This window comes from Ictidomys tridecemlineatus, chromosome 4 (assembly GCF_052094955.1).
Source record: "Ictidomys tridecemlineatus isolate mIctTri1 chromosome 4, mIctTri1.hap1, whole genome shotgun sequence".
Taxonomy (NCBI): domain Eukaryota; kingdom Metazoa; phylum Chordata; class Mammalia; order Rodentia; family Sciuridae; genus Ictidomys; species Ictidomys tridecemlineatus.
The window spans coordinates 113,569,368-113,588,910 of record NC_135480.1 but is presented as its reverse complement, the minus strand read 5'-3'; the positions used below and the strand labels follow the sequence as shown (position 1 = coordinate 113,588,910).

The 19,543-nt window shown below is 35.8% G+C and overlaps 1 protein-coding gene across 4 annotated transcripts in view; it reads left to right on the top strand.

The window, feature by feature from the left end:
- The first annotated feature begins 532 nt into the window (after window positions 1-532).
- Window positions 533-19,543, top strand: part of Zbtb44 (zinc finger and BTB domain containing 44) — a 62,481-nt gene continuing 43,470 nt past the window's right edge. For 2 of the 4 annotated variants that reach the window (XM_005330725.5, XM_013360953.4), the window contains exon 1: window positions 534-1,093. The gene's annotated coding sequence lies outside the window, so the exon portion shown is untranslated. Of the gene's footprint in view, window positions 1,094-19,543 lie in introns of all 4 variants that reach the window. The other 2 variants (XM_013360955.4, XM_005330727.4) reach the window with 2 other exon arrangements.

The window sequence follows — 19,543 nt, the reverse complement described above, 5'->3', positions numbered from 1 at the left end:
CCGGGCAAGCGCGCACGGGAGGTTCACGGGTTCTCCGCGCCTCTCCCCTTGGCGCCGGGTTGCTTCTTGGCAGGCCTCAGTTTCCACTTGTGAAAAATGGCCACACTACCAGTTCACCAGTTTTTGGCCTCGCTACAGAAAACCACCAGAGAAAACTGGAGTTTCTTTCGTTCTTAGTTCAAAGATTAACAAAATAAAAAAGTAATGCTTTTCTCAATGTAAGAGGGGAGCCGGATGAAAGGGCGGCTTTAAGAAAGGACAAACTGGTTGCGATTATGGCGCTTTTTTCATATAATTCTGCACGTTTACATATAGGCATAAGTGCACAGGCAGTGTCAAGATTGAAGGTGTTTCCGTGTCAGGCTGACTCCACCGAGCGAGAAGAACCAATACCTCACAGTTCAAGTCCCGGGGATCTGGAGGTCCTTTTCTGCGCTTGCGCAATAACCGCGGGTTTCCCCCAACCTCACCGCCCCCCGGTCCCGCCCTGAGATCGTGCAGCCCCGCCCACTTCCCCAGCCCGGCCGTTCGCGCAGAGCATTGTGGGACACAAACAAAGTGCCCCCAAACAGGCTGGAGTGAGCCGAGCGGCAACGGCGGCGGCGCCGGCCCGCACGCGCGCGGCGGCGGCTCCCTCCCAACCTCCCCCTCCCCTTCCCTCACTCCCCTTCCCCTTCCCCACCCCGCCCCGCCGGGAAAACGCGAGCCGTCGCCGCGCTCCGCAAACCGCCGCCTGCCCTCGGCCAACCGCCCCAACGGCCGCCCGCGCGCGGCTACCCGCGCCCCCTCGCTCCTCCCCTTAGGCCCCTCCGGGAGCTGGAGGTGCTTTCCTCGTCTCCGCCTCGCGCTCTCCCACCTCGCAGGCACGCCGGTGGGCTCTGCCGCCATGCCCCAGCCACAGGCTGCTCACGGGCCTAGGCGCGGCGGCCCGAGATAGGGTGCCCTGAGCCTCCCGGGGGAGGAGAGGGAGCCAGCCGCGCGCTCCGCCCCCTCCCCCCGGGCTGTCGCCGCCACCGCCGCCGCCACCTCGCCGCCTCAGCCTGGCGGGGAGGAGCAGCAGCAGGCCTCCGGGCCCCGGCACCGCCGCCCGCAGGTAATGGGGAAGGGAAGGCGAACGGGGAGGGGGGGGATGACTAGCCACTGCGCGCCGCTGGTGCACTGGGGTGCTCCCGCCTGGGAAGTGCCACCACGCGTCGCCCACCTGGGCGCAAGAGGGAAAGGAAAACCTGGTCTCTGACCCGCATCCGCGCCGGGAGACACTCCTCAGGGTCCCCCCAGTGACATTTAATCCTTCAGGGAGAAGGCTGGCCTTGAGCCCCGCAGTCCAGGAGCAATTACCCCGATCTTTAAGGGGTACTCATTTGTAAGCTTATCTGCCCAATACCAAACCCAAAGCAGGCGGAGGTGTTAATCCCTCTCACCTCACCTGGTCGACCTGCAAGCCTAAGACCTGTTTGTTGGCTCCTCTCCCCTGCTGCTTTTTCTCTTATTAGTTGAAAGAAAAATATGGCACTTATTTAAAAAAAAAAAAATGCAGACACCTCTTTTTCTTCCTTACCTGAGGATCACTCTACATCTGATCATTTTACTGCCAGTCTAACCAGAAAAAGGGATTACCTACAAGTGAAATGAGTTCGTTAAAATTGATGAAAAGCAATTTGCATGTTTGTAAATTCTATGAACCTTAACCAGAATTTAGTATAAAAGCCAATGACCGTGTACTTTTTTGGAACTTATAGAAATGAAGAAAAAACTTATTTTCGATTTCAACATATAAGTAGATTATCCGTTGAGGTTAGAGAAAAAAACTCTCCTTAACTTCCACTTATTTTCTTAGTGTTTTGTTTGAAGATAGGCTAATACTAATACCAAAACCAAACCATACAGTATAATAGATACCAAAGAGTTTGGATTGATAGGGATTTGACCATTTCCTTTTCCTAGGGTTTCAGTGGAATTATTAAATTTTTTTAAAAAAATAAGAGTCTTCATTTTTTTCCCATTACTTTGACTTCGAAGGGATATTTAATTTTATCTAATGTAGTTTCCCCTTTTCATGGAATGTGAAAGTAATTAATCTTTTTCAGTAGCCTTACATTTAAGGATGATTACATCCATTAATTATGAAAGTTGGATTTACTTATTTGTGCAACAGGGCTAGGTTTTACTTATATAATCTTTAATTCTCAGAACGATCCAATGATGCAGATTTGTTACTTGAATTTTACAGATGTAAAAGAAACTTAGTAATGTTAAGTAATTTGCCTTAGGTCACACAAGTAGTAAGAGCTGAGATTTAAGCCCAGATATAATTCCAGTGTAGGTGTACTTTCCTCTGTACCTCTCAGTAGAGGTATAGTTTCTTTTAACTTTGTCATGAAAATTTTCCGTTTTATAGAAGTTGGGGGTGGGGGGAATACATGAATACCCCAGAACCTAGATTCAGTGATAAACATTTTTATCATGTTGTTACCCTCTCTTTCTTTCTCTGTTATGTGTTGTGTAACCATTCCAAAGTAAGTTGGACACGTCTCCACCTTTAAATATTTCAGCATTTTCTAAGAATATATTCATCTACTAACCCTGATTAACAATACGTATCAAATAGCTTATTCAATTAATGTATTCACATTTCCTCAATTGTTCCAAAGTGTCTTTGAGCTCCCCCAACCCTTCAAGATTTTGTATTTGGTGATTAAGACTAGTCCCTTCTGTAAAAAGTATAATACTTACTCTTTCATTTTCCTGACATCTACCTGACCAAACCAGATGTATAATACACCCACATTCTGGACTGCCCATGTCCCAGTGGTGTTATTTCATTTATTCCTCTTTCACCTTGAAATCTCTGTTAACTGGAAGTTTGATCTTAAGAAAAGCTTGATTAGCTTAAAGTAAAACTTTCTTTGGCAAGAGTATTTAATAGGTAATGCTGTGTACCTCAGGTTGCATCATATAGGAAATATATAATGTCAGATTGCTACACTGTTAATGATGTTAAATGTGACCAGTTGATTGAAGTGGTGACTACCAAATCTGTTGTAAAGGTGTGTGTGGTTTGTCATTTTGTGGTTAGTATGTAACCGAAGGGTAATACTTTGACCCCAAGCAAATATCCTATTTCTGACTACATTTTGCTTAGTAATATTTAGCATCCATTAATTGCTTTTGCTTAAATCAGTTTATTGGTATTTCTCTATAGGAAAGATTTACTCCATAAAGTGGGGATAAGCTAAATTTTCTTGTAAAAATGCATATTAAATGCTTGCTTTCATCACTTCAGTATTCAGAGTAAAGAGCTGAGAAAATAGTCGCCCCCATGGTGGCAAATAGAATTTCTTTAGTATTTTTGGAAAAGATACTACTATGGATTTGTGGGGGGGTATTTTTTTTTCATTGTTTTAGAACCATTATGATCCTTTCTCTTTTGGGTGACCAAATTGTCCCAAATTTGATAGTAGAAACCCTTTCAAGCTGGCTGCTGGCACAAGATATCACATGCTTCTTTTGTACTTTGTTTGTTCCACATCTGGCAAGGGCTGTTTATTCAAGGTGTCTTGGGTCTTTTTAGTGAGAAATAGCACATAGAAACCAAGATCTGTGTATTTGGCATATAGATTGCTGCTAAGGTGTCATTTCTTCTAGGCCCTTTGAGAAGAAAGAATTAAGAAATGGTTTTCTGCTTGTTTAATCAGAATTTCATAATGGTATATCCTATTCAAATTTAGCATAGCAGAATTTTTCTTCTTTGATTCTGTTTTTGTCTTTTTGTATTAAAATCTTGCTACCAAATTAAATTAATATGCTTATTTGCTTTCTACTGTATACATAAAATCACTTTTTTAAAATTATAATACCTGTACTACTGCTTCTGAGTGAAGTTGGGGATTTTTTTTGCATTTCTTTTTGTCCCTGAAATATATTAACAAAAGATATGTAATCAGTACTATTTCCAAAGTCACTTAAAATACTTTTCTCTGGTCATACTACCAACTTGATATGATTCATTGGTTTCATATTTTGGGGGGGGGGTTATTTTTGAATTTGTAAAATATATACACAGCTCAAAAATCAAAATAATGTTTCCAGTTATACTTTTTAAAAAGTTTACTCAAATTAGGTGAGTTTTTTTTCCTTCAGATTTTAATACAAAATTTATTTCTTGCATAGTCCATCAGCAAGTTAGATCAAAGAGCTGTCAGATTATTTTTTAGAGCATTAATTATATATAGTATTTTGATCATTTTGACAATAGTACATGCAAGAAATTTGATTTCAATCCCATTTCTCCCCCCTTTTCCTTTCCCTCCTCCCTCCCCCTCTTCTCTTCTGCTGACCTTCCTTTCACTCACTTATTTTTGATTGGTATTTTCTGCACATGTGTTCGTGCATGCGTGCGTGCGTGTGTGTGTATACATACAGGTAATTCTTCTTGGTTCATTTATATATGTATGTAACAAGCTATTATTTAATTTGTTCCATAGTTCTACCCCTTTCCCTTCTTTCCTTCCTCCTCCTTGTTCTCCTTCAAATTAGTTTTTTAAGGAAAAATATTCTTTTCTTTTGCCATACTCCTTTTAATATCTACTTGCATATTTTAATTGTAGAAGGATGAGCCATAAACAAGGTATAAAACTTACAGACATATAGTAGTGCTTTTAAATTAGATTCTGATTCTTCTGGCAAAGAGAAAGCACAAAGACTAATCTTTAGAAGTTAGAGAAATAGATTTCATGCTTTTGAAGATGTCATGTTTTAAATAAAAATTCCATAAAAGTAGAACTGCAACTTTTACTTTGCAATCAGGTCTTTAAAGAGACATGTTAATTGGTAGAGGTTTTATGAATCCATATACTTTTATGCCACACAACAAAACTGGTACACATATGCTAGCTGCAAAAATAAAGGCATTTAGATGTGTGATCAGTGAAGATAACACATTTTGTTTGGAATGAACCAAATTTGATAGAAATCACAATTCTATGGTCTCAAATACTATGTTCGGATGCTTTTAAGAGGGAACACTGGTTGTCTGAAGCAGGCAGAACACAGATAGTTTATTGACCTCCTGTCAACCACCTGATGAAAAGCCCACAGTGTGAATGTATTCTGTGTTCATCATCACTGCTTTTAGTACCTAAATGAGCATCTGTTTCCTTCAGGGAGTAGAATGGGATGATGGAGAATACATGTGCTTTATACCTTTAATCTCAGTAATATAGACGCACCAAGATTGTTGGAATAAATAAGGTGATTTTAAAAATGGTACAAACATTTACAAGGGTGTGTAGCCATGCAGAAGCTAAAAAGCCTGTTGTGGTTGACTAAAATATGGTGATGATGATAATTATATTTGTTGTGCCTTTTTTTATAAACCAGGTATGCTAAACATGTTATACGTTATTTCAGTTAAATCTCACATTAACCCTTCCATATTGCTACTAGTATCTTATCATGTGAGTAGGGAAAGTGATACTTCGAGTAGATTAAATGACTTGCCCAGAGTATCTCATCTAATAAGTAACCAACCCATGTTTCAAACTCAAGTTAGCACTTGGCTGCTATCTACACCTCACACTAAATGTGACAAGTTGTAAAATTGAATATATTTCAATCATGATGAATAGGAACCACATAACTGATGTTTATTCTGTAGGAAAATTGAGATCAATCGTTTGTCGTGTCTATTACACATATTTATGTTTTCCCTTCTAAGATATATGAGAGTTCCTGGTCCCCTGCTACAAGAACTGCATTTTAGATCACGTTTTAATAGATGTTTCTAAAGTATCAAAAAATAAAAAGTAAAGTAACAAAAATCAAGATGAATTGATGAAGGGGTAGATGAGTGATAAGACAAGTAGGGTATAATAGAATGTAAATAATAGCATATAGATATGGTTGTTTAGGCATAACAGTATTGACAGCTGTTTAAAACTCAGTAACAGTCAATGTCCTGTATTCTGTCAGCAATTATCCTCTGAAACTCCTAGTAAGTCTTCCTAGCCTTATAAAGAATAAAACAACTTTGTCACTGAAAAGACTGTTGTAAAAGGGGTTCCCTCATTAACTTAGGAGACTCCTGATTAATTAGGCTCCTTCCAACGATAATTTTTTATTACCTCTATAAATATTACATATATTGAAAATAATTTTCCCTTTTGGTTTCCTGACATTTTGACTGCTGTTAAACAGTGTACTCTAAGCTTTACGATGGGATATTTTTGCTTTAAATGCCACTATATTTACTACAAAGCAGAGTTGTCACATCTAAGAACAGTTGCTTAAAATTTATCTCCTGTTAAGCTGAAAATCACATTAGTGTTTCGTTATTCTTCACCCCATTTTAGGACATGAGCAGGAAATCTTGAGATTTCTACTCATATTCTAAAAGAGCAATTGTATATGTGCTTTTAAAAATACAAAGCAACATTAGAGTTATATTGCACTCTTATTTCATGAAGTATTACATTAATTTCTTCACTAACACTGTCATTAGTGCCTAGAATATTCTTGGCTAACACATTTTTACTTTACTTATCCTGGAGTAAACTACTAACTTGTCGTGGTATCTCATATTGATAACTGTTTTGGGACAGTAAAAATGGGTAGATAGAAGCTCATTCTTAGTTTCTCATTATTCTTAGAAAGTATCATTTCCCTTTTTTTCCCCCCACATTAAATATTCTTCCATTTTAAATTTTAAACTTCCATTGGCAGCTTACAAAAGTTTGATACCCAGCCTTTTTTGCAGTTTCAATATTCTGGTACTTAAATAAAATTTTTAAAATTCTGTTACTTTACAATATTGCTGTCTTGCTATATGTATTTTGACTATTTTAATAGCCAAAGGATATTGCTATTCTTTTTTTTAAAAAACAATATCTTGATTTTATTTTTATGTGGTGCTGAGGATCGAACCCATTGCCTCGTGCATGGTAGGCGAGCACTCTACCTCTGAGCCACAACCCCAGCCCTGCTATTTTTTACAGACATTAAATTGTATATATTTCTTTATGCTGAAGTGATTTGCTGTTGATTAGATAATTTATGGATGCGTTCATCATCACACATCTTGGGTAACATCTAGAGAAGACTATGCATCTCTGGAATCAACTTTTTATGAAACTACTACCCTCTTATTTCTGAAAATAACTATATAATTTCTTTATTAAATTATTTCATCTTACTTAGATCTTAACCTAAGTATCTTGATCCTCACTTATTCTTGGCAAACAACCATACTTAATACATTTTATAAAATATTTTGTGTTCTTCGATTAATAAAATTGAAATATCCTTTGGCACAAAGAAAATAAGATCTGAGAGTTTCCAGGAACTTAGACATATTGCAATTGTTTTCTTTTTACTGGTGGTGTTTATTGATTTATTGATGTGCATGTAAGCATTCTTCCACTTTTAATTTTTTCTCCTTTTTATATTTCAGCTACTTGGGTTCCCCCCCCCCTTTGTTTTTCTTCCTTTCTACTTTGGATCCTCCCATTGCTCATTTCCCTTTTGTGACTTTCCATTAATGTATGAAGGCAGTTTCTCTTATCTTTGGTGCCTTTTACATTATGTACAAACCATACTTCCATGAGAATTATTTTTATTTACAGGAACCATTGTCTCTTATCTTTTGCCCCACCTAGTGGTGTTTCTTCCTTAATTCATTCTACTTTCCTTAATTAGGTTTACTTAGCTTTGTTTTGAGAAGTTATGTAGCATAGTGGTAATACAACAAACTGAGCAAACCTGGCTTCAATACTGACTTTAAATCTGTTACTTACTAGTTGTCTGACCTCGAGCTCTTCCTTTTTTGGGGGGTAGGGTGGGTACCAGGGATTGAACTCAGAGGCATTTAACCTCTAAGCCACATCCCCAGTCCTTTTTTCTATTTTATTGAGAGACAAGTTCTCTCTTAGTTGCTTAGGGCCTTGCTAAGTTGCTGAAGTTGGCTTCGAACTCGCAATCCTCCTGTCTCAGCCTCCTGAGCCACTAGAATTACAGGCATGTGCCACCATGCCCAGCTTCAAGCTGTTCCTTCTCCTTTGTGGTTTATTTTTCTTAAAGGTAAAATATCTCAAAATGGCATATATCTCTGAAAGGTTATTGGTGGGGGGGTGTGGGAAGGGCGGCCTGGGGTTGTGGCTCATCGGTAGAGCGCTCACCTAATAAAAGTAAATAAACAAAATAAAGGTATTGTGTCCAACTACAACTAAAAAAAAGTTATGTGAGAGCTAAGATGGTGGTGAACGCTTGCCTCACACAAGTGAAGCACTGGGTTCTATCCTCAGCACCACATGAAAATAAATAAATAAAATAAAGGTGTTGTGTCCATCTACAACTAAATATATATATATATATATGTATATATATATATATTAATTATGTGAAAAATTGTTTAATATGTTAAAAGTACTTAAAACAATGCCTGACACATTGAGTTCCATGTAAGTATTAGCCAGTAATATTATTATTGCTTTTAATAAAAAAATTCAAAGCCATTGATTCTTTTTCAACCATTTATTGAAATACAACTTAAAAGTTATAGATTATTGCCACTAAAAAGTTTGGATTTCTAATTTCATTTGGGTCTTTAGTGCCTCCTAGCTATCCTTCTGTTTTTTTTCCTCCACACATTATTTTTCAGATTTCATTTTCCTCAAAATTTAACTCTATCCTCCCTTCTCAACTATCCACTTCTACCTCTAACTTCAAAGAGAAACAATGCTATCAAATAAGAACTTCTGTTACTTCTCACTGTGGGAAGAAGTGTTTCATTGTTGCATTTTCCTTGCTGAAAAATGATACCAATCTCAAAATTTTATGTAAAAATTAAATTATTTAACATGTAAAAAAGTACTTAAAGTAATGCCTGCACACACATCTTTTTTCTCTCCATCACTAGGTGTCCTCTTGTTTTGGGTTAATCATTTCACGTTCTGAATCCATTTTCTTCTACCTATCGAGGGACCTTTTACCATGTAGTAACACATGTTCCCTGCATCTTTAATTTTTCCCTCTTTTCTGAGTCTATTCTAATAATAATCAAAAATATTCTCTGCATATTTACCACAATAATATGTATATATGTATTTTTTATTTGTTTGGGGGAATGAAAGATCATTTCTATTCAAATATCAATATATTTTAAAATCCTACTAAGCTAAGCTCCCAGTTAACCCCGTTGCTCTGTCTTTAGAACCAGAGTACTTCAGATTGAATTATTCGGGCCCACAGTTTTCACTTCTTCATTTCTGTGTATTCTTTGTCAATTGAAATATTGCTTCTAACTCTACTTCTACTCCCTTGTGTGCTATTATAAGGTCATCAGTGACTCCTTTGTGGCTATATCAAATATCTTTATATGTTGATGGTTTATATCTTTGAACTATCAACATTTGACCCTGTCAATCACCCCTTGAAACATCTTACACCCTTAATTTCTGAAATGTCTTACTATCCTTGTTTATTCTGTATATCTTTTTCACTATTCTGTCCGCCTTTATTTTACCCCTTGATCTGTTTAGCGAAAGGTTTATTTTTTTCAGAGAACCAAGGTTTGGCTTTAATTTTTTCCATTATTTTAGGTTCATTTTGTCCTTTTATTAACTTCTTAAGATAGAAGTCTGGACCACTGTTACTTTTTTTTTAATTGTGATGAAACACACACAAAATTTACCACCATAACAGCTTTTAAGGGTACAATTCAGTAGCTTTAAATACATCCATCATTACTACCCATCTCCAGAACTCTTTTCATCTTTCAAAACTATAATTCAAGCCTGGTGCAGTGATACAGGCTTGTAATCCCATCTTTGGGACACTGAGGCATGAGGATCCCAAATTCAAGGGCAGCCTGAGCAACTTAGCAAAACCCTGTCTCAGAAGTAAAAAGGGCTCCCAGCAGCCTGGCATGCCAAGGCAGGAGGATCACAAGTTCAAAGCCAGCCTCAGCAATTTAATGAAACCTTATCTCTAAATAAATTATAAAGGAGCTGGGGATGTGGCTCAGTAGTTAAGTGCACCTAGGTTCAATACCTGATACCGAAAAAAATAAATAAAAGGGGATAGGGGATGTAGCTCTATAATAGATCACTCCTGGGTTTAATCACCAAGTACCACAGGGGAAGAAGAAAAAACACTATGACCCCATTAAACAATAAGATTCTAGTGTCCTCTCTACATCCCCAAGTATCTACTACTCTCTTTATGAATTTACTTTAGGTGTATTATATAATTGGAATCATGTTAACATTTATCCTTTATAACTGCCTTTTCACTTGGCATGATACCTTCAAGGTTTATTCATTTTGTAGCATCAGAATTTTTCCCTTTTTAAGGCTGAGTAATAGTCCATTAGTATGTTCCATGTTTGTTTATCCATTGGATCTGTTCACAGACATTTGAGTTACTTTTGGCTATTGTGAATAATGCTGCCTTTATATAATTGTACAAAGATTTCATATTCCTGCTTTCAGTTCCTTGGAGCATATACTCAAGTGGAGTTGCTAGATCTTATAGTAATTCTATTTTTTTTTTTAATTTTATTTTTGGTACTGGGGATTGAACCCTGCCTGGGTCACTTAACTATTGAGCTATATCCTGAGCAGTGTGTGTGTGTGTGTGTGTGTGTGTGTGTGTGTGTGTATTTTTTAAGACATGATTTTGCTAAGTCGTTAGGACCTCACTAAATTGCTGAGGTTAATTTTGAATTTGTAATCCTCCTGCCTCAGCCTCCTGAGTTGCTGGGATTACAGGAATGTGTCACTGGACCCAGCTATTTTTTAAGGAATGCAATAAAAGGAAATTCTGTTAGTCTAATGTTGATAATTTAATTTATTAACTCTAGTTAAGTCTTAATCTCTCTCAAAGCTCTGAACTTATTTAATTAGGGAAAAGATTAAAATATTTGATTGAAAACTGGCTAGTTATAGCTGGGAATGTAGCTTAATGTCATAGTGTTTGTTTAGCATGCATGAGATTTGATCTCTAGCACTCAAAACAAGGAGTAAAAGTGGCTAAAGTAATACTTTAAAACTCTGGTAAAGTTTTCCACTTAATTCTCCCTGAAAACTTAAACACTTAAGAAAGACTGTTGGGATGTAAACCATCATCAAATAAAGATTGTATACACTTTTATTTATGTTTAGATAAAGAAAAGGCATGTTCTCAAATATGAGTTCTCATGTGAATCCATTCTGAAAAGTGGTTCTTTCACAGAAAAAGAGCCTTTTTTGTTTGTTTGTTTGTTTTTTAACTTAGATTGAAAACAGGGTACATATTAGAACAAAACTTAAAATATAAAGTACAGCTATATTTGTAAAGAATAAAACTGATTGTAAAGAAAAAAGTAGAAACATCTTATTTTGATTTTTCTGGAAAATTAAAGTATGATTGAGTTAACATTTGCTGGTTTCGATGCATTTACATAACATCTTCCCTGGATTTTAACATGAAGTTTTAACTTCAAGTTATTAATGTGATTAAACACGAAGTAATATGTGTTTATTTTTGGAATATTTATATTCCAATAAATATAAGCTCCATTAAAAAAGTAAGCCCCATAAACCACAAACACTTTTTGAGCATTTTACAAATATCCACTCTGTTGTAGGAAGTTACAAAATACAGGCAGGACCCAGCCTCTCCCCTCAAGTTGAATGTGGGTTTTGAGGAGAGCAAGATCTGCAAAAATCATTGATCACCTATTACACAGAAATAGTGTACTGAGGATAGAGTAGTGATTATTTTTAGAATCACTGCACTGTAATAAGTAATGTTATTGGTAAGTATAACACATGTAAATGATGTAGAAACAAATGATTAAGAACCTCTGCTGGTTTGTCTTCACAAGGGCCTATACACAAATGTTCATAGCAGCTTTATTTGCAGTAGCCCAAACTGGAAACAACAGTCTGTCAACAGTTAAATGACAAACAGATTGTGATACATCCATTCAGTGAAACAGTCCTCAGAAGTAGAAAGGAACAAAAAAATTCTTAAGCCCATGTTGTGGGCAATATGGATGAATCTCATAGTAATATCAAGTGAAAGAAGTATGAGTATTGCATGATTCCTGTATATAAAGTTCTAGACCAATGCAGTACTATAATTTGCTACTTGGAAGTCTGAGGCAGGAGATTGGCAATTTAGCAAGACCCTGTCTTAAAATTAAGAAAAAAAACAAAAAACAGGAATGGCTTGGGATGTTAACTCAGTGGCAGAGTGCCTCCCCAGTACTGCCAAAGAAAGAGATGGAGGGAGGGAATTCCAGCTAATCCAAAATGACAAGCAAATTGATGATTTCTGAGGAGGAGCAAAAAGGAGACATTGCATAGAAGCACAAAGAAACTTATAGGGATCACAGAAATGTTCCCTATCTTGATTGTGGTGACAATATATATGTCCTGACCTTTTTAAAGAATATATGCTGGGAACTCAGGTATGGTTGATTTCATAAATATGTTGGAATTATCCTTGGAAAGACAGGGCAAGTACTCCAGTAAACTTAAATTGGTAGTATGTCAAATGATCCTGACAGAACTACTACAGGAATTCCATGGAGGGAAAGGTAATGTGGTATAACAGTAATATTAAGACAGAGTTTAATTATAGAAGTCTGAGTTTGAGTATCTATTAGGCCGCTTCTTTTCTCTGATCTTTAGTTTTTTTAATGTATTTCATAAGACTTTTAAAATCCAAAGAAAATACATTTGAAAATACATTTTAATCTGAAAGGAATATAATAAATGGAAAGCATTGGTGATATCTCATGTTGAAAAATAACAAAATAGAGTAGAATTTAACCTGTTGAGAGTAATAAGGAAAGAATTCCAGAGGTGAGGAAGTGGATAATAGTATATTGAGAGAATGATGAGTCAAAGCCAATTTAAAGCAAAGAGTTTATATTGGAGAATAAGGGAGGGAGGGAGAGCGAGCCTAAAGCATCTGAAAGTGTAATAGAGCAGGGAGAAGATAAAAAGTAAGAAAGCTTACCACAGATACATTGTTGTTAGGAGCCTTGTAACCTTTGACAAATCACTTATTCTTTGAGGCTTAATTTCCTCATTAGTATAGTGGGAGATAATAGGCTTTTCTTAAGGATTTTGTATGTTGAAATCAATATTAAATAACAGCATTATGGAATATTATGAAATATGTGAAATGTGACATCATGAAAGTGCTGAAATGTAACAAAGTCTGCGTGGTAACCAGGGCATAAACTAATAAAATATCTGGATTGAGATATTGCATTTTAGAGACTATCTAAATAATGTTGGAGGGTTAATTCCCTCTGGTAAAACTAAAGGTAAGCAGACCAATCAGGATGCTGTTTAAGTAGCACAGGGGCAGTAGAGAAAGGAAGGGGAGGGTGGATTTGAGATAGGTTTTAGTGATTGGGCCCATATTGGGAACAAAAGAAAAAAGTTGTATTAGTTTCATGATTATCACAAACTGGATGACTTAAAGCAACAAATTTATTTTCTTGGACTTCTGGAAGCCAGAAATTCTAAATCAGTATCTCTGGGTTGAAATCACGATGTTGACAGGTATCCATTTCCTCCAAAGGCTCTAAGGGAGAAACCATTCCTACTTCTTCCAGCTATAGGCATTCATCTTATAACCATATCATTCATCACTCCAGTTTCTGCACATTGCCTTAACTCCCTCCACCTCTCCTTTTTTATATCATCTTCTCTGTTTCAACTATCCCTCTGCCGCCTCCTCTTAAGGATATTTGTGATTGTACTTTTTTCTTTTTAGAGTTGGTGCTGTCATTGACCAGAGAACTTCAAAAAGAAGAGTACATTTGTGAGACATGATGATGAATTCATTTGGACCTGTTGAAGTACCTATGGGATATCTGAATGAGGAGTGACATTTTATATATCAGAAAACCTTGAGTCAAGTGGCTTAAACATTAAAGACATTTATTATTTCATACACCTAACGAACTGCTAGGGTAGGGCAATTTCAGAGTTAATTTGGCACTTTAATGGCATCATCAAAGTCAATTCTCAACTTTTTCTTTGCCATCCTTAGATTATAGCCTTCCCATGGTTACAAGATGGTCCCCACAATTCTGAATTATAGGCCTTAATTCCAGAGATGAAAACAACACGTAGCTAGCTTGTTTGTGGGCTGTTTTGGAAGGGTGGAGGAGTGGCAATAAGATCCCTAGCAGGTTATATTTTTCTTGGTCAAAAAAATTTTCTTGATCACTGTCTTTTATCTAAAGCAAATCTTTTATATCGACAATGAAAATCTGTTGAGGTATGTATCTTATCCCATACACAAATCCAACATCTATTTTTTATGACTATCTTAAGTGATAGATGACAGAACAGGCCCTACTGAGTACTTTCACTATCACACTATTTTGTGACCCTAAAGCAGTGGTTATTGTGGTCTGGTAACTCTCTTGGGGATCCCAGAACTTTTCAGAGGTCAAAACAATTTCATAACAATATTTTAAGATATTTGCTGTTTCTTTCAGATTGTCTGAGATATATATGATGAAGTTTTTCAGAGGCACTTGAAACATGCTATCACAACAGACTGAATGCAAATGCAGATGTGAGAATTTGCTAATTTCCAATAAACTAGAATTCCAAGAGATTTGCAATTTTTCTTGCTTTTTTAAAAATATTTTTTAGTTGTCAATGGATCTTTTATTTTTATTTATTTATACATGGTGCTGAGGATAGAACTTGGGGCCTCACACATACCAGGCAAGTGCTCTACCAATGAGCCACAACTCCATCCCATTCTAGTCTTTTTGAGTCTGAAAAAATACAGGTTTTTGAAAACTGTTGTATTAACAGATTTATTATTTTTCAATGAATCAATTTTTTAAATTTCTAATTTTAAACAGTAAATGTATATAGCACACATAAATAAGTTCTTTGGGATTCTTGGTCCATTTTAACAGTGTAAAGGGGTTCTGAGACTAAAAGTGAAATCTGCTGTGCAGGATGGATACCATTCTAACCACATACTCCATAGTTTTTCCATTTCTTCAGTCTTTTTTTCCTTGTCTTTTGCAGATCATCATCAATTATTGTGTAGGTTTAGAATCTTCATATATTGCAAGATTAGTTGTGGGTACTTTGGTCATTTATACTGAGTATTTACCCCAATCACAGGGCAGCATGCTTTGTTTTCTCTGTATTAATGTTTGTCTTTACTAATGTGTTAATCTTTGCATTTTATTTTCACTGTTATCACATATCTCTGTTCATTAGCACTTTCAGCATTCTTACTGTTTTTGTACTCACCTCACATGCTGCACTTAATAATATGCACCTCAAAACTTACGCATAGAGAGAACACACCAATCAAGACCAGAAAGCCAAGACTTATGATTATACAAGATTATATTATCTCTGGCTAGTGGGCTTTGAAAGATGACTTTGATTTATCAGTAAACATAATTTGGAGACGATCTATAGTTCTGAATTTTTCTGTGAAGGGTACCTTTCAAGATTTTGATGGAAGATAAAGCTGGTGAATAAAAAAATGAATACTAAACTTTATCATGTGTATGTTACATATAGGAAAAAACATAACATATATAAGGTTCAATACTACATCTGATTTCAGACAGCCAAAGGGGGTCTTGGAGAAGGTATCCTCAGAGAAGAGGGGACTTCTCTACTATATGAGATTTTAAGCAATGGGTGACTGAGCAATTGAAGGTATAAATCATTTAAAAAAATAAGAAATTTTGCAGTGGAATATTAGCTGAAGGAGAAAAAGCAAGTTCAGTTTCAGATGTCAAATTTGCAACGTGGCATGCACAGTCAAAGGAAATCTAGCAAGATAGCTGGTAATTAGAAGCCCAGAACTAAAGTTCAGGAAGTTGGAGATTTGAGATTAATTCAGTCACTAATAGCTTTCTGTCCATGATGTTAACTCCTCTGTTTCTTGCTATCATATCTTGTGCATATATACTGTGTGCCAATCAGTGGACACTTTACATACACTTATTTAATTCCTAAAGCAAGCCTCAAAAAGCTCATGGAACTTTTCTAAGGTCATCCAGCTACCTCAGTGACACAGCAGTGATTAAGATCTAGATCTGTCTGAATTACAAAGCTATCACTCTTCCTGGTATACACTCTTGTCTTCAGGCAACATTAATACATTGATAATTGAATTAAATGTGAAATGTGACTATACATGAGGTGAAGGAATCTATTGCATTATGGAGATAAAACTAATTTTTCTAATTAATGCATAATGATTTATCAAGTCTCAGTGTTTTCATTCTTATAGCAATCTAATGTGTTTCAAAGGAACAGAGATACCAGGACTGTCTATGGCAGATCTAGGATTAGAAACCTTAATGGGAATTGAGTAGTAGTTATGATGTAAGGTTTATATGGTTTATTGGGAAGATTTGGGGTAGTAAGTTTCTAAGAAAATTCAAATTAAACTGGGTAAGTAAGTTGGCATACTAGATACTTCAGAGGCTGAGGCACGAGGATCCCTTGGAGCCCAGGAGACTTCATGGCTAGCCTGGGGAACATATAAGACTCCATTTAAAAGAAAAAAGAAAATTCTAATTAATAGATGTTTTCATAGGGCTGTATTTTAGGGTTTTTTTAAGTATATATTTACAGATGGAAGAGTAACCTTTAAGTATTTTTCTGAGACCATCAGATAATCAGTGTGCTAATGTCTGGCATTTTCAGTCACTTATTTCTTTTTAAGTTGTTGGGTAGCAAGTACTACATCTAAGACAGCTTTTAAGATTCTGGTCTAGCCGGGCACAGTGCCACATGCCTGTAACCCCAGCGACTCTGGAAACTCAGACAAGAGGATGGCGAGTTCAAAGCCAGCCTTAACTTAGCAAGACCCTGTCACAAACAAGGGGATTGGGAATATGGTTTATTAGTTAAGTGCACCTGCGTTAAATTCCTGGTACCAAAAAATAATAAAATTCTGGTCCAGGGCTCAGGATGTAGTTCAGTATTAGAGCACTTGTTCAAAATTCACAAGACCCAGGGTTTCATCTGTAGCACCATAAACACATACCAGTTCTGACCTAATAGTTAATTTCTTTCATTTTTGTAAAACATAATTTTGTTATAGAATTTGCCTTTCTGTCACTTTGATAATTTAGAAAGGTATTTAATAAGTCTAACTTCTCAAAGCAATTTTCTTTAATTGTATGAAAGCAGTTTGTCTGTTATTTAGGATAGTTGATACACAGATTTGGCCATATTGACTAAGTTCGAGAAGTAATAAGATTTTTATTCTAATAATAACAATTGTTCCCTAGAGGAAACAATTATTTTTACACTATTATCAAGTCAATGGAAAGAGTATTTATAATTTACAAAGACTGGTTTCAAGTCCTGTTTTGTTGTGATTTTTTTTTTTTTTTTTTTTTTTTTGGTAGAAATCAAGAACAAGTAATCTGAGCTCTGCTAAATTACTGACTTGGTTAACCTTTCTGGGCTTTAGCACAAGTATTTGGCAGTTTATAAATATTTGCTGAACTAAACTTGTTTTCCCAAACTATAAAATAATAGTCTAATTTCTATTTCAACTCTGAAATTCAAATTTCTTCATTCTATTTGAGTGTGCTTTTTTTCACCCATCTGAGTGGGGGAAAATATTGCCTCTTTTCAGTTTTTCTATCTTTTACCTTTTTAGCCTCTAAAATAACATTCAAGCCATGAATTGTAATGTCTGTAGTATGACACAATAAAAACTATCAGTGTCAGTCATACCCTACAATCTGACATGGTTGGTCAAGAGAAACTTAATATTATTTTGACTATATCAAATGAAAATGTTTTTCCGTAGTTGTCTATAGCAATAAATACTAATGATTTCCAGAACTATCTAAATTGGATAATATAGAAAAAAAAACCTAATTCTTCTAATTAATGTATAATTATTTATCAAGTCTCAGTGTTTTTGACATTGTTAAAGTCCTATTGATGACAGCTTATAGAGTCCCCAAAGAAGCAGATCTTACAAGAGATTTTGTGATTTATATGTCTTTGTGGTTAATGAGAACTTTAGGAATTTGGTATTCAGTTGCTTAAGTTTCACACCCTGTTTTAAGAACCATTACTAATGTATAATACCATTAATAATTGCGGCAATTATGAATTATTATTATGTTTGTGATTTTTACAATTCAATTTTATTTTGCCCCTGGTTTTTGTTTTTGTTTTTCGCCATGGCCTTGGGCCTAGGCAAGCACTCTACCTCTCAGCTACCTTTCCTGCCCTATGCATCAATAAATTTTTAACAAGGATGAATAAGCAAGGTATAAAAGCTACATATTCATATTGACTAAGCAAGAATGAAAAAGTTTGCAGTATATCACATACAGTATGGTACTCTAAATTCCTTGAATTTTTGAAAATTTTACCTACATATTTGTTTGCCTTTTTAATAATATCTGCAGAGTAGAGAACTAGAAAAAAAAATCGAGTCATTCTCGCTGTCAAATCTCAAAATTTTAAAAGTGAGATTGAATTATTTTCATTATGTTAAAATTTTTAAAATTTATATAATTCTAGAACAGCTATGCCAGTGAAGTCTGTGATGTTATTTGCTTCCCTGATATTCTTTGGAGTTTTGATAAAGTCTGGCCTTGCTGATGAGAAAGTTTTAGAAATAGGTACTGGTTGCACAACAGTGCAGATGTAGTTATGTCACTTAACTGTACCCTTAGAAATGATTAGAATGACAAGTTTTGTTATATATTTATATTTTATCATAGTATTTTAAAAATCTTTCCTTGCCTGTGGAGGTATATCACATACATGAATATATTGAAATTAATTAAAATACAAATGAGATTGGCAACTTTTGTTTTCTAAATAAAGTACAATTTGAACAGTTAAAAGCAGTGAAGAGGGTTGGGGTTGTGGCTCAGTGGTAGAGTGCTTGCCTAGCATGTGTGAAGCACTGGGTTCAGTTTTCAGCACCACATATAAATAAATGAATAAAATAAAGGTCTATCAACAACTAAAAAAATATTTTAACAAAACAGTGAAGATACAGTAAAATGCCAAAATTTTATGCAATTCAATCTGATAATTTAAGTATTAGAGAGCTGTGAGACTAGTGGCCTTTGCAAAATTCCTCTACCTAGAGATTCCTTGAATTTGTAAATAAACTTTATTTTTATTAAGTAAGAGATTTAAAATCTGTGGGAGAAACCCAGGTGTATATCAAGAGATGAGTGGATAAACAAAATGTGATATATACATGCATTGTAATGTTATTTAATTTTTTTCTTAGAATTTTTTTCACAGTACCTTTATTCTATTTATTTATTTGTTTATCTATTTTTGTGCTGAGTATCAGACCCAGGTCCTCACTTGTCTTATGCTAGGCAAGTGCTCTACCACTAAGCTACAGCACCAGCCCATTATTTAATTTTTGGAAAGAAAGGAAATTGACAGACACTACAATATAGAGCAATCTTAAGAACATGATGATAGCTAGGCGTAGTGGCACCTACCTGTAATCCCAGCAGCTCAGGAAGCTTTTGCAGGAGGAAGGA